Source organism: Oryctolagus cuniculus, chromosome 4, assembly GCF_964237555.1.
Source record: "Oryctolagus cuniculus chromosome 4, mOryCun1.1, whole genome shotgun sequence".
NCBI lineage: Eukaryota > Metazoa > Chordata > Mammalia > Lagomorpha > Leporidae > Oryctolagus > Oryctolagus cuniculus.
Window position 1 is genome coordinate 115,946,366 of NC_091435.1, and position 15,658 is coordinate 115,962,023.

At 36.2% G+C, this 15,658-nt stretch overlaps 1 pseudogene; it reads right to left on the reverse strand.

The window, feature by feature from the left end:
* Positions 1-2,007: 2,007 nt before the first annotated feature.
* The window catches only part of LOC100352780 (heat shock cognate 71 kDa protein-like), a 36,996-nt pseudogene continuing 23,345 nt past the window's right edge, over positions 2,008-15,658 (reverse strand).

A 15,658-nucleotide genomic window follows, 5' to 3' on the forward strand; every position in this document is an offset into this window, starting at 1 on the left:
TAAATATTTACATGTGTAATGAAATACATAATGTTGTTTGAATTAATCTCATTTCACTTCTATGACTTTTGTGGAAGCTTTTCACAGTAAAAAAATAAATTAAGCTCTTTTTTAAAAATCTCTATTGCTATGACAGACAATTCACAACCTAGTTTTTATAGCTTAAGTAGTGCTCCAAATTCATATTCTAGTCATGAAAAGGCTTGGTGTTTAAAAAAGTTTGTTTTACCCAAAAATAATAATTTTGGTTAGGTTTTTCTTTCCCAATGCTTTTTTCATTTAAAAGATTCCTTCAATTCTTAAGTTGATAGATTTGAGAAACAAAGCCAAGTTCATAGATTACATTTCTTTCTGTTATTTTTCAGTAATTTTCTTTTAAAATTCATATGCTGTCATCCAGTGGTATGTCTGAGATTGTTTTTCCATTTTATCTTAACATAGTTCCTGTTACATATACAAGAAAATTCTGATAACAACTCAAAACCTGAAGAAGTTCCAGAAAGTATATATAAATATTGAGAGTTAAACATGTATGCTTTGGGGGCTGGTGCTGTGGCATAGTGGTTAAAGCTCCACCTGCAGTGCCAGCATCCCACATGGTGCCAGTTTCAGTTCTCAGCTGCTCCACTTCTGATCCAGCCCTGCTATGGCCTGGGAAAGCAGTAGAAGATGGCCCAAGTTGTTGGGCCCCTGCACCCACATGGGAGACCCGGAGGAAGCTCTTGGCTCCTGGCTTCAGATCGGCACAGCTCCCCCAGTTGCAGCTAATTGGTGAGTGAACCAGCGGACAGAAGACCTCTCTCTCTCTCTCTCTCTCTCTCACTGCCTCTCCTTCTCTCTCTGTGTAACTCTGAATTTCAAATAAATAAATAAATCTTTAAATAAATATACATATATATACACACACTTGAGAATAATATTTTATATATTACTTTTATCTTTAAACAAATAACCTATCAAGAAAATATAATGACCAATATAATGATATTGGTATTATAAAACAAAATATTATAGTAGAGTATCATTGAACACTTTTCCAAAAGCTTTAAAATTTTAACATTATAATAGAAGTCTTTTGAATTATTCTGCTAAGTTGTTGCATATTAGAAAATATAGTCTCTGTATATTGTTATATTAATGTTATATAACATAATTCCAATCTTTACATGTGTTCAAATAAATTAATATACAATTTTAAGTTTTTTGTATTTATGAATATGTATTTGCATATAAATACCTCTACTACCACAAAACAAATGAAAGTCAAAAAAATTTAAATATTACTATAGGTCTGCTGAGAGGGCATTATTACTCATTTATGTTTTCAGATTTTGAGAAATATTTCTACTCAGTCATCGAAGAGAAGACTTTTGCACATTATAAAGTTATTCATATGGGACTAAGATATTGATCTGTCTTTAGAAAATAAATAATTTAATAAGAATAATAGAATATGAGGTGATTATTTTTATTTCAAAAAGACAAGTAAAATAGATTCAAGGACTAAGGTTGTTCTTTGAAACTACATATATGTCTCTTTAATGTACAAATATATGTATGCCCAAATGTATCATAATTTTATGGAGTCTAGAATTCTTTGTATAAAATAAACCATGATAGAACTCTCTATAATGTAAGTAGAAGTTTTCTGAAACTTTGAAATATACTGGAAATATAATATTGATTATTGAATGTATTTAGAAGCAAAAATGTGAAAACACTTGAAGATATATTTGCATCCATTTCAGAAATACACCACAACAATAATATATTTTACATTTGTTAGTATGAGGCCAGTAATTGTTTTTCCAATTTTAAATACAAGTTTATTTAAGACATTGCATTATCCACTTAGATACAACACTTAAAATGTGCAACGTTATTTCTTTTCCATGTGCACATGTTCTATATTCAAGTGTTGAGAATACCCTGTAATTTACTATAGTAGCTGAACTTTAAACTGCTACAGAATTGGCTGCAAATTTGGGTCCTTCCATTTTTTACTGTGTGGAAAAATGCTGCATCTATACTGGGATTGGCTTAATCAATCTCCTCAACGACAGACACTGCAGAAGCATAACTGGACAGAGGAGCACCCCAACCAGGCAAGCCCCCAGGCATTCCTCCTGGCCTGCCCCCTGCACTCTGGTATAGCTTGATAATAATGGAGTTGCAGACTTTCTCCTAATGTTCAAATTCTCTTTAGACAGTCTGGTTCTAATCCAGCCAGTTGATGATTTCATTGCATTTGTCACGAATCTTCTGTTTATCCTCATCATTGATCTTGCCTTGAAGTTTTTTTCATCTTCAACAAATGCTTTCATGTCAAATGCATAGGATTCAAGTGAATTATTAGAGGAAACCATGCCCCTCTGCTTCTGATTCTCAGCTTTATACTTCTCAACCTCCTGGATCATATGTTCAAAGTCTTCCTTGCTCAAACAGCCCTTGTCATTAGTAATGTTAATCATGTTCTCTTTTCCTGTACTCTTATCCACAGCAGAGCTTTAAGGATTACATATGCATCAACATCAAAAGTGACTTCAATATGAGGAACACTGCAGGGAAAGAGAAGTGATATCCAACAGCAACAGATCTTGAACATTTTTGAATTTGTCTCCAGATAGAATGGCTGTCAGGAGAGCCGCAGCATAGGCAACAGTCTCATCAGGGTTGATGTTCTTATTTAGTTCTTTTCCAATGAAGAAGCATTGAAGAAACTTCTGAATCTTGAGAATTGTAGTAGAATCACTCACCAGGACAATATCATGGGTCTGCATCTTATCTAATTTGATGGCTCAAAGAGCTTTCTCTACAGGGCCTAGGATGCCACTGAAAAAGACAGCATCCAACTCTTCAAATTGAGCATGAGTAATGGAGATATAGAAGTCAATTCCTTCATGGAGAGAATCTACGACAATGCTCATCTGGGTGCTAAAGAGAAGGTACGTTTAGTTCATTCACAAGCAGTACGGAGACATCTGATGGCTCTCTTGTTCTCACTGATGTGTTTCTTATGCTTGCATTTGAACTCAGCAATAAAATGGTTGACCATTTTCCTGTCAGAGTACCCTCCACCTAAATGGGTGTCTCCAGCTGTGCATTTGACCCCAAAGCTTCTATCTTTAATTCTGAAGGGCAGCTTACCAATTCAAAAGTTAGCAAACGTCCTTCAGCTTCAATCATTTTGTCTAATGCACAAGAAATAGCAGCAGCAGATAGCTCACTATATATGTGTATATATATATATATATATATATATATACTTCACTATATATATATATATAGTGAAATGAAAGGATTTATTGAGCCATTACGTATACTGGTCAGAAAACAGGACCGAGTCCTAGATTTCAGTAACTACCAGCAACAAGGCTAGATTGCAATCGGGAAAATGTCCGTTAGACCTAAGGTCATTTTTATTGTGAAAACTTGGTGAAGGAGGGCATAATTGTTTATGCTGAGGCTATGTTGAGTGTAGATAAGAGGGGTAGGATAACAGGAAGTGGGGGAATCTTTTGTGTGTTTTTTATTTTTTTATAGAAAGCTCTTATTTAATAAATATAATTTTCATAGGTACAACTTTTGGATTATAGTGTTTCTTCTCCCCACACCTGCCTGACCATCCCCAAACCTTCTCACCACCTATTCCCTCTCCCATCCATTCTTAATTAAGATTCATCATCAGTATATACAGAAGATCAACTCTGTACTAAATAAAGATTTCAACAGTTTGTACCCACACAGACACACAAATTATAAAGTACTGTTTGAAGATTAGTTTTAGCGTTAATTCTCATAGTACAATTAATTAAAGACAGAGGTCCTACATGGGGAGCAAGTGCACAGTGACTCCTATTATTGATTTAACAATTGAATCTATTATTTATTTATTTAGAAAACTTTCATTTAATAAATATAAATTTCAAAAGTACAACTTTTGAAGTATACTGAGACCAGCAATGTTTTCAGCATCTTTGGTTACTTGATTCTGAGAATCATTAAAGTAAGCTGTCACTATGATCGCAGCGTTGGTACCAGTCTTCCCAAAGTCAGCTTCTGTGCTTTCTTACACCTTTGTCAGGACCACTGATGACACCTCATCCGGATAGAAATTTGTCTTTCCCTTGTACTCGGATCCTAGACCTGCCTGCATCATTTACTGCCACAAAGGGCCACTGCTTCCTATCAAATAGGACAACAATATTCTCAAATTTATGTCCAATCAATCATTCGGCATCAAAAATCACACTGGTCGGGTTCATTTCAACTTGAAATTTGGCAGCATCACTGATCAGTCATTCAGAGACAGTAAAGGTGACATAGCTTGGGTTGGTTCAGTTGCCATGGTCGTTGTTATTATCTCCACTTTCTCATGCTGGAAGACATCCACACAGGGTAGGTGGTGCCAAGATTGATGCTGATTGTGGGTCCCTTAGACTTCATTTCTTGCACGTTGGCCCGGTTTTTCTCATGAAAAAAAAAAATCCACAATGCTCAGAAGCTGCCACTGATTTAATGAGACCATGGTTAGTAATTTAACTAAGAAATAAATTCACACTTGCTATTATTTGTACCCCAAGATTTAATATGTTTAAATATTTATGAAATATATGAAATTCTTTAAAGAGCAGAAAGTCCTTTTACGAGTCTATGACATTTACTTTTCAGACTTCTTAAGCTATAAAATATCTTTTTATTAGATTCCTGTTGCCATGGTGATGCTTTAAATAATTTCAGACACAAAGGTTTTGAGACAGTCATTGCAATGGTATTGTAGAATTACTTAAAATATGGTTCGCGTAGAGAAACTATTCGATGGCCTTCAGCGAGGATTCTTCTTTCATCACAAGGTTTGATAATTCAATTTATGATAAAATGAAGATGTTAATGCAAGAGCATGTTCTCGATTTAGATGCCATTGAATTCAATTTGAAACTTTTAGATCTAAAGATGACTCCATTATACAGTAATATAAGTTACAAAGCTTATCATGACTTTACTGAGGCATGGCGAGGTGGGGTGTGTTTTGTGGCCTGAATTTAACACAATTTAGCCTGAGACTAACCTTTACTTGGATAAGATTGTAGACTTTTAATCTTTTTCCATATCATGTGTGAATGAACTTTTGTATAGATGTCTCAAAGCACAATAAACTAACGTCAGCTAAAATGAAGACATTAATAATTTAATTTAGAAATATGATGATTAACCAATTTCCTGTATGACCACTTTTTTAAACATTGTGTTTAGCTATGTTGATAAAAATTAATCTGTTTGGGCCGGCGCCGCGGCTCACTAGGCTAATCCTCCGCCTAGCGGCGCCGGCACACCGGGTTCTAGTCCCGGTCGGGGCGCCGTTTTCTGTCCCAGTTGCCCCTCTTCCAGGCCAGCTCTCTGCTGTTGCCAGGGAGTGCAGTGGAGGATGGCCCAAGTGCTTGGGCCCTGCACCCCATGGGAGACCAGGAGAAGCTCCTGGTTCCTGCCATCAGATCAGCGTGGTGCACCGGCCGTAGCGCGCCGGCCGTGGCAGCCATTGGAGGGTGAACCAACGGCAAAGGAAGACCTTTCTCTTTGTCTCTCTCTCTCACTGTCCACTCTGCCTGTCAAAAAAAAAAAAAAAAAATTAATCTGTTTGTATTATATGACTGAAGCCCAATCAAGCATAATTGTAAGAACTCCTCTCCTTTGGGAGTCTCAGGAAAAGTCTACCTTCATCACCTTTGAAAAACATCAAATGTGGATATGTGTATAACCCAGTGGTTAAAAATGTCACTTGGGAAGCCTACATCCATACTGTATCAGTGTGGCAGGGTTAGAGTCTCTGCTCAGTTTCCAATTCCTGCTTCCTGCCAATGCTTAGCCTGAGAGGCGATAGGAGGTGGCTCAAGTATTTGGATCCCTGAAAACCACAGGAGGGACCCAGAGTAAGAGACCTGCTCCTGACTTCAGCATTGTCCGCCCCCAGAGGTTGAAAGCATTTTCAGAGCAAAACAGCTGATCGGAGATATCACGCTCTGCGTGTTGTCTAAATAAAATTTAAAAAAAAATAAATGTTCTTAAAAAATCAGTTGAAAATAAATACTTTCCAGTTTTTCACTTCTCTGTTTTTAGATATTGTGAATTTGAATAAGTATTTTTGCAAAAACTTTCAGAAGCAGACACTAAATTAACGATCCTTTATAATAACATATTTATGTTTAAAATATTTTAGTAAATCACTTATTTTATCTATTTCAGTTATTTTGTTTTATTTCATAAAGAAAATCTATAAATTGTGTGAAATAATAGTACAAAGACCTTGGTTTGAAATAATAGCCATTGTCAGGTTCATAAAACCCAGCTTCTGCATCTAAACCTAGATTTTTTTTTCTAAATCTTTTTTCTCTCTGCCAAAACTTAATTTCTCAGAACATAAATGTGTAATATGTACTTTCTTTTTTTTCTAGAAAGAAACTCATTCTTGGGAAAACTCTTAAAATTATGTATGGTGTAATGTTAATTTTCCAGGATGCTTTTCTTTTGAATTGCATATGCTTACCTTGAGAAATTCTCCATTTTTTCAAAAACCTCTCAAGAGAAGCAAAAACAGAGTACTTACTGACAAGTCAGAATTAATTATGAAGAGGAAAGATGAATAGGATAAAAACATAAAGAAACCTGTAAAATTTAATTTTCTTCAAATTCTAAGCATTACAAAAGCAATTGTATTGAAGGATGTTTTCTGTATACTTCCATTAAAATTTCAGAAAAAAAGAAGTTTACGTAACCACAAGGATAAAAAACAGAATTCAAGTGTCCTTTTTCAATGTTTGAGAAATCTATTTATGTTTTCCTATAAAATTTAAAGTTATTTTTACCTCAGGAAGTTTTGAAAATCTTGAATTTTGAATAAATAAGAAAATGTCAGTTAGATCAGTGTCTATATATGCCCAAATGTTCATTCATTAAATTATTTTAAGCAATTTCCCATACTTTCCTGTTATATCTCTCAAAAATATATATTCAGAAAGCTTCTTTAAAATTCATAAGTAAGTGATCTCTTAAGTAACTGTAATGAAAGTAGGAAAGAACATATTATAAAAACTGTTTCAGGGAGGTACTGTGGCTTGGTGGGTAAAGCTACTGCCTGCAGTGCCAGCATCCCATGTGGGTGACGGTTCGAGTCCCGGCTGCTCCATTTCCCATCCAGCTCTCTGCTGTGACCTGGAAAAGCAGTGGAAGATGGCCCAAGCCCTTCCGTCCCAGCACCCATGTGGGAGACCCACAGGAAGCTCCTAGTTCCTGGCTGCAGATCAATGCAGCTCTGGCCCTTGCGGCCATCTGGGGAGTGAACCAGCAGATAAAAGACCACCCTCTCTCTCTGACTTTGCCTCTCTGTAACTCTGCCTTTCAATAAATAAATAATTCTTTAAAAAATACTGTGTCAGCAATTTTAGCTGATTGCATATGACTGTTTTACTTTTCCGCAGTTATTTAATGAATTTAAACTTCAGATTTTGTAATTACATAAGTGATAGGAAATGTGTGTCTTCTTTTTAGATATTTTAAATTTTAATTTGATCACTTTGGGGAGAAAGTTTAATTAAGAAAATCATTCTTAAATGATGTTGAGTAGTATTTGCTTCCTGTCATAGACTTGAAAGTAATACATTTCATATTGGATCATGTCGAAAATGTGTTTATTGATGTGTTTATTGGTTCTAAAATACACTTCAAAATTGCTGGAGCTACAAGTATGCTTTTAAATTGTTGACCATGTGGAATCAAAATTATTAGTGAACATATGCCAAAGAGGAGAAATTGAACCACTGGGAAGGTTCAATATAGTTTTGTGGGTTTATTGCCATCATTGATGTTGTCATTGCTGTTAAGTGTTTAGCAGAGTAGGACCCTAAGGAAGCTAAAGAAAAACTGGCAATTGCAATTGAGCTGGTTAATTGTCCTACATAAAATTGTTAATTGTCCTGCAGTAGGGATAGATTTTTATACAGAAAGAGGAGTGGTTTAAATTCCGTGGATGCAGGGCTCACACTGTGGCATAGGGAGTTAAGCTGCTGCCTGTGACACCGGCATCCCATATGGGTGCTGGTTCCAATCCAGCTCCCTGCTAATGTGCTTGGGAAAGCAGAGGAAGACGGCCCAAGTGCTTGGGGCCCTGCACTCACATGGGAGATCAGGAAGAAGCTCCAGATTCCTGGCTTCAGTATGTCTCAATCTCAGCCATTGCAGCCATTTGGGAATTAATCAGTGGATGGAAGACCTCTCTCCCTGTCTCTCTTGTCTTTCTGTAATTCCGATTTTCAAATAAATAAATAAATCATTAATTAAAAATAGTAAATTCCATGGATGCAATCAATTAGCATGATGAATAAATGGGACCCAGGATCAGAAGGGCATGATCTTGACATTCATAATTTGTGTGACCTCTGACAAAACATTTTTTTTCAAAACTACCTGGACTTGAAAAAATGGGGAGAGAGTTCCCTGCTTTCCTCACAAAATAGTTCTGATAATTAGAAGCACACACAGACACAAAACAAAGATGATTTTGAGTGCTTTATTGAGTGAAAAATTGCTATCTATATGAGCTATTTCATATTGGATGAAATGGATATTGGTTATATTTTACACATTGAATTCTGACACATTTGGCACATGTCTAGCAAATCTTTTCTGTATGTATAGAATGTCCCAGTCTATCCATCCTGTGGTTGAATTCTTCTATAACCCATTGGGTAGCCTCTCCCATCCACTCTGACCTCTCCCCCCCACATCGCAGTTCTGTGATGTTTGCAAAGCTTGTGATGCCATTTTCTTAGCTTAAAATCTATTGCTGCTTGGTATGACCCATAAATCTCTACTTAATCTAGTCCCTGCCTCACTCTGAAGCTTCATTATGTATCTCTGCTATGATTAATTGATTCTACCACAGAATTTGTTTAGATTTCTCGGACATGCTATGTACTCTTTACTCTTATAGCAATGAGCATATCATCATTCATCTTCCAGCTCCTAGAAGACTCTATTTACTAGAACACTGTTTTTTGTTTTTGTTTTTTCTCATGTGGTACATTCTCAGAAAGTTTTCTCTGATCTTATCTAGCATAAGTCCTTATAACGTGCTCACACAGCCCAGGGACTTTTTCTCCAGAGCATATACTACATTTATTATTATAAATCCAGTATAATGACTATTCTATTAATACTTATTTCCTTCACCAGGCTGAAATGTCTTTGTGAATAATTTTCTATTCTCTGCTTACTATTTAGCTACATAAAATTTAGTAAATTACAGGGGTCCAACAAATAGATTTTATGAAACTTTAATACATGTTGTGATATTGTATTTGCAAAATTAATTAGATCATTTGTTTGATTGTAGATGATAAATTTTAAAATGAAATTATCCATGGGTCAGGCAGCAGGTGACAAAAAAAAATGAGCATGCAAGTAATTGAGTATATTATTAAACAGAATTTGAGAATATTCTGTATGCTTGTCAGAAAGGTTTTGAAAAGCAATGAAGGGCCGGAGCTGTGGTGCAGTGGGTTAACGCCCTGGCCTGAAGCGCCGGCATCCCATATGGGCACCGGTTCTAGTCCCAGCTGCTCCTGTTCCAATCCAGCTGTCTGCTATGGCCTGGGAGAGCAGTAGAGAATGACCCAAGTCCATGAGCCCCTGCACCCACGTGGGAGAACCCAGAAGAAGCTCCTGGCTCCTGGCTTCAGGTCAGAGCAGCTCCCACAGTTGAGGCCAATTGAGGAGTGAACCAACAGATGGAAGACCTCTCTCTCTCTCTGCCTCTCCTCTGTGTAACTCTGACTTTCAAATAAATAAATAAATCTTTTTTTAAAAAAAGAAAAGCCATGAAGATGCAAGTACAGGTAAATTCAGTAAACACTATCCTTTGGACTGTCATCAGCCCACATGGAGCCAATAAATTTGAATGACCTTGACTATAATGAGTGGCCTTGTTAAGACAAATCCCAAAGTAAGCAACAGCTTTAAAGACAGAGCTGTTGGAAGAATGTAGTAGGGGTAGTGGGGGCATAAAAATTTACCTACTTATTAAAGTAGTCCCTGTACCAATGTGTATTTTTGAAATTTTTTTAGTTCTTTCATTAAAATATTAAAATTTCTATACTTGTAATGACATAATCATGTGTATGTGAAATTATAGTATGGTCCCATATAAATGAGTACAACATACCTTCCAGAGATTACACACTAACCAGTATATGTACCAAGCACTGTAGTTTGTAAAAGAGAGGAATGAAAAAGAAATATTGATAACGATAAGAAAGAAGGTGATCAGATTAAGAAAAAGATAATGAAGTCACCTGAAATTTATTAGCAGACTATGTGAAATTTTAAACAAATAATATACCCATTTGGAATTCAATACTAAGGTATTTGAGTATTTAATACAAAATGCTCTCACTGAAAACTGTTTTTCTTTTGTCTTAGCCTATATATTTAGCGATTTTTAAAAATTGTGCTTGTTCATTTCAAACATCATGGCTAGGTAATAATGGTCCCTAAATTACGTCCACAGCCTCATCCTCAGAACCTGTGAATATGTTACCTTACTTAGCTGGAGAAACTTTGCAAATATGATTAAGGTAAAGGATTTGAGGTGGCGAGAATCAATCAAGCCAAATGGAATCTTAAAAGCAAAGAATCTTTCCTGGCTTCAGGAAATTACAGGAATGTAATCCTGTATGATCTAGAAGACAATGAATGAAGCTGGGAAAGGAAAGGAAGAGTTTTATTTTTCCTGAAGTGTCCAGAAGTAATACAGCCCTACTGACACCTTCATTTTGGATTTCTAACCTGGTGAGCTGCATGATAACAAATTTTAATTGTTGTAAGTTTCCAAGTTTGTGCTAATTTATTATAGCATTCAAAAAGAAATAATACATACAAACACAATGGTATGCTTATTTACAAAGGAGCTTAAAATTTAAAGAAATAAATGATAAAATGAACCTAATTAAAAAGGAAATCAAGTTGAGTAGATTCCAAGGAGCAAAATTTAGAATTATAAAAATCAACTAGTGCTATTTTTCATTCTTTATCATTCAGTCAGAATTATTTTTTTCATTTCATTGAAATTTTAAAAATACAATTTTTTATATTTCTTTTTAAGAAAGTTTTAATTTAATGAATAAAAATTTCATAGTTACAGCTTTAGGAATATAGTGGTTCTCCCCCCACCCAACCTCCCACCCCCACTCATGTCCCACCTCCTATTCCCTCTCCCATCCCATTCTTCATTAATATTTGTTTTTAATTAACTTTATATAAAGAACACCAACTCTATGCTAAGTAAAAATTTCGACAATTTCCACCCCACAACACACACAAAGTGTAAAGTACTGTTTGAGAACAAGTTTTACAGTTATTTCTCATAGTACAACTCATTGAGGACAGAGGTCCTACATGTGGAGTAAGTACACAGTGACTCCTGTTACTGATTTAACAATTAATACTCTTATTACGATATCAGTGATCACATGAGGCTCTTGACATGAACTGCCAAGGCTATGGAAGCCTTCTGAGTCCACAAACTCTATCAGTATTTAGACACCACCAAAAGCAAACTAGAAATTCTCTCCTCCCTTCAGAGAAAAGTACATCCTTCTTTGATGGTCCCTGCTTTCCACCGGGGTCTCATTCACAGAGATCATTCATGTAAAACATTTTTTGCCACAGTGTCTTGGCTTCCCATGTCTGAAATGCTCTAATGGACTTTGCAGCCAGATCTGAATGCCTTAAGGGCTGATTCTGAGGTCAGTGTGCTGTTTAGGGTGTTTGAAATTCTAGGAGTCAGCTATGTGGACTGCTTCACATGTTGGAACACTCTCCTTTTTAATTCTATCTATTGTTATTACCAGACACTTGGTATTATTCAAAATACAATTCTGTAAGTCAGTAATTCTTTATCTAAAATTGAGTTATCTTCCCAGAAATTCAGTGAATAAAATGTAATCTGCAGCTATAAATGTTGATTTCTAATCTATTAGATTAGTCAACATAGTTTCATTGACTGTCCTTTATATTAGCTTAATTAAAAAATTAAACTTTATGATTCCAGAAGCTTTTTGTACATTAAGATAAATAAACTTTCAAGAAATAGACTCAACTTACGGTCCTATATAAATGAAATGATTAAACATGTTTCAGTAGGTTGTCAGATTGTGGTCAACTAACAGTAGATATGAATTCAGATAATATTTCATTTATCACCAAAGTAATGTATATTATGTAATGATATATAAGAAATGTGATTATTGTCAGCCATCAAGTGTTATCATTTCCAATTTTGTATGATATCAAACCCCACCAAATCCCAAGGGATTTCATGTTATATCATTATTTGATGAAGTTATAACATACTCACCACAACCTTTATCACAAGAGCTCTGTTCTTTGACTACATTCTTGGTTCTATGTTAAGTGTATTATCTTTATCAGCTCATGATCACAGCAGCCTGCATAAGCTATGAGAGAAAAGGAATCTTATTTCTTATTCAATGATTTGAATACTATTTGGCACTGTAAGAGTTCTCAATAAATGTTTGTTTGACAAATACCATATTGAACAGTTTTTTGTTAATGTTTGTTAATCACTGCATTCTATTACAGGAAAAGAAACTGAAACTTTTTATTGCTTAAGACGAAAGGAGGATTTGATATCAGCTAGTATGCTTTGGTGTCATGTCTCCTAAATTGATTTTAAATTTGCTTCCACTAATTCTAGTTCAAAGAGATTATTTCTGAGTCAGGTCCATACTTTGTGGCTCATATTTCCAGTATATTTCTGGGAGATGTATAGATATGATCACTTTTTTATTTATTTGACAGAGTTATTCAGTGAGAGAGAGACAGAGAGAAAGGTCTTCCTTTCATTGGTTCACCCCCCAATGGCTGCTACAGCCGGCGCTGCGCCGATCCAAAGCCAGGAGCCAGGTGCTTCTTCCTGGACTCTGACATGGGTGCAGGGCCCAAGCACTTGGGCCATCCTCCACTGCCTTCCAGGGCCACAGCAGAGAGCTGGCCTGGAAGAGGAGCAACCGGGATTAGAATGCCCATATGGGATGCCGGCACCGCAGGCGGAGGATTAACCAAGTGAGCCACGGTGCCGGCCCCGGATATGATCACTTTAATATTTTAAAAAAATTGCTCAGTGTCTGTTATTTTATAGAATAGGATCTGCTATAGGAGAGACTTTTCCAAATCAAAATTTTCTGCCCATCAGTTTTACTTAGTTTCTCAAACCAATTCATCCAGAAGTTCCAAACCCTTTTTACACCTTTGGGATATTAATACTCACTTCCTGACCCATAATATTTGATGGATATAATTTGTTTTTATCATCTGAAAAAGTTCAAATTATTTTGAAGAAAATTTTTGGGTCCATTGTTACCTAATTTCATTTTCACTCCTATGTTTGCCTATACTCTAATGAAGATGCTTTGAAAGTGTGTTAATATCTGAAACTATACTCACCCACAATTCTGCTATAGATCTTAAAATTAATAATGACTTTATGCTTCATGAATAGCAAAGTCTGATAATTCTCATTGCCATTATTATTTTGATTCATGATAAAGCTAAATTAAAAAGCTTTGTATAATAATTTTTATTTCTACGATATTATGCTTCATTAATATACCAATATATAGAGACTTGATGGCAAACTAATTTATTTTTATTATTTGAAGCCTTTTTAAATTCCAATAAAGATTTACAAATATATTCTTTTAAATATAAGAAACACTTCTGTAAGGAGCAATCCGGACTGGACTAAGTTACTGGAATTAAGACTTATTCTATGCATCTGCTCTCCCACAATATGGCGCTGGGAGAGAAGAAAACAGCTTCTACACAGCTGCCTCCAGTTCAACCAATAAACAGCAGGACCTACTCCTGATTGGAGGAGAGCAGCGTACTCGGCGTGTGGGCAGCCGAGTTGGGATTGGCAGAGGAGGACTATAAAGGAGGAGAGAGACGGCATGCACCAGGAACATATAAGGGGAACATCTAAGGGGAACACCTGTGCAGCCCCCGAGAGAGCCGGCCGGCGGAGTGCCGCTCCCCTGCAGAAGTGGGGAATGTGGCCAGGGGGAACCGCCCTTCCACGGAGGTGGAAGGGACAGTAGCCAACCCGGGAAGAACCAGCAGCAAACCCGGGGAGGGCCGAGCAGATGAAAGAACAGCGCAGGGTTTAGTGTCGCTCCTCCACGAAGAGGGGGAGCGACAGGGGAGCGACAACTTCAGTCGCTGTTTTCTTTTTTAACTTCCAATTATTCCCAAAGAAAGATTAGCGCATCAGTATCTTCCAGAGTAAATGCGTTAGAGAAACACTTGCAAGCGATTAAAGCCATGATAATATTTTTTGCTTCTTTGAATTATAATCTGGTCCTCATTCAGTAAATATCACTGATTCATTTTTCTAAAGACTACCTGAATAGTTATTAAAGAGAAACTCAGAGTTTTGTGAGTTTGCTTGTTCAGACTAAGGTGAAATGTGAAGCCAAATTACACTTAGATGATATTATATAAATAACTAACTACAGCTTAGTTGTGTTACTAGAAATCACCACTAGGTATAAATGGATAACTATTTATTAACTTTGAGAGAAAATGTGGGGATGACTGGAAGATTATATATATCCATTTTGTCTTCCTAATTGCTTTTTCTTTTATTTTGTCAGATTTGTGCCATGTAAAGACAGGATAACCAGGATACAAAGATAATATTTTTCTATCATTTAATAGCAAAGCATATTAAATTTTATGGCATATTTGATTAAGTTATATGAACAGAGCAGGATGACCAGCTTAATCCTGTAAAAAAAAAAATCTTGCCATTCATCATTAAATAATTTTAACTTGCAAATGTCAATTGAGGATGTGCAAATTAACCCAAGATTGTCAACCTTTTTTTTAAGATTTATTTATTTACTTAAAATTCCCAGAGTTACTCCGAGAGAGGAGAGGCAGAGAGAGAGAGGTCTTCCATCTGCTGGTTCACTCCCTAGTTGGCCATAACGGCCAGAGCTGTGCTGATCTGAAGCCAGGAGCCAGGAGCTTCATCCAGGCTCCCATGAGGGTGCAGGAGCCGAAGAACTAGGGCCATCTTCTACTGCTTTCCCAGGCGATAACAGAGAGCTAGATCGAAAGTAGAGCAGCCAGGACTAGAACCGGCGCCCATATGGGATGCCAGCACTGCAGGTGGCGGCTTTACCCACTACGCCACAGTGCCGGCCCCATCAACTTTTCTGTTCTAGTGGTAAGGTACATTAGGAGGATACTAGGATGAAACCTGTGGAAATAAGGAAATAGCAAAAATTTACTTGATTTATCAACTAAGTTATTTAAAATGAGAATACAGTTAAATCAATAGCAATAGATCTGAAAACAATGAAATTACATTTAGAATTATGTGGATAGAAAATGAGGAATGATATTATAGACAGAAAGTTCAATATTTTTTCAGTCCAGGCTGAAAAAAGACAAAGAACAGAAGACAGTGTCTCTTGTTTATTTCCTTCAAATTGCATACGGGCCATTCTATAATAAAAAGGTCAGTTTTGCTTTATAGGTAGCACAAAGTCTCTTCAAGCAATGTAACTCTTGCTGCCATTTC